Source organism: Penaeus monodon, chromosome 27 (genome assembly GCF_015228065.2).
Source record: "Penaeus monodon isolate SGIC_2016 chromosome 27, NSTDA_Pmon_1, whole genome shotgun sequence".
NCBI classification, from domain to species: Eukaryota; Metazoa; Arthropoda; class Malacostraca; order Decapoda; family Penaeidae; genus Penaeus; species Penaeus monodon.
Window position 1 is genome coordinate 14,747,882 of NC_051412.1, and position 582 is coordinate 14,748,463.

The following is a 582-nucleotide window of genomic DNA, read 5'->3' on the forward strand; positions in this document are numbered from 1 at the left end:
AAACCCCCGTGATGGACACGTGACAAGCCCGTAAAGAGGGTGACAGCCCCGTTTGATTTTAAAAATGTATAACATTACGGGTCGACCTCGCGCTTTCTTCGCATTTTCCGAAAAACCGTGACCATTTCACCGTTTTGTCGGCGAAGAGGCAAAGGTCTAAAATGCTTCGAACACGTTGTATTACGGGAAAACCGACAAAATCTCAGCTGTATTCAGTTTTTTGAAAAAATTCAGGTTCCCAGGGGGTGGGGGGGAGGGAGGATAAAGGGGGACAGATAGGGGGGAGGGAGGGATGGGGGGGGGACGAGGGGGGTGTGCTAGGGGGGGCGGGGAGGTGGGGTGAGAGGGGGGGGGGTAGGGGGAAGGGGGGGGGCATGGGGTCGGAGTAGAGGGGGGAGCATGACAAGGCGGGGGGGACGTGTGATCTGCCTGTTATCAACCTCCTGCCCTTGGGGTTTTCGATATGTGGCGGCCGAAAGCAAGCAGTCCCTTTTTGATAGGCCAAAGCTGTTCGCTGCTTCTGTGTGTGCGGTTGCAAAAGGATCCCCTTTGGCACACGGTTGTTCCCCTAAGCCTGTAAAC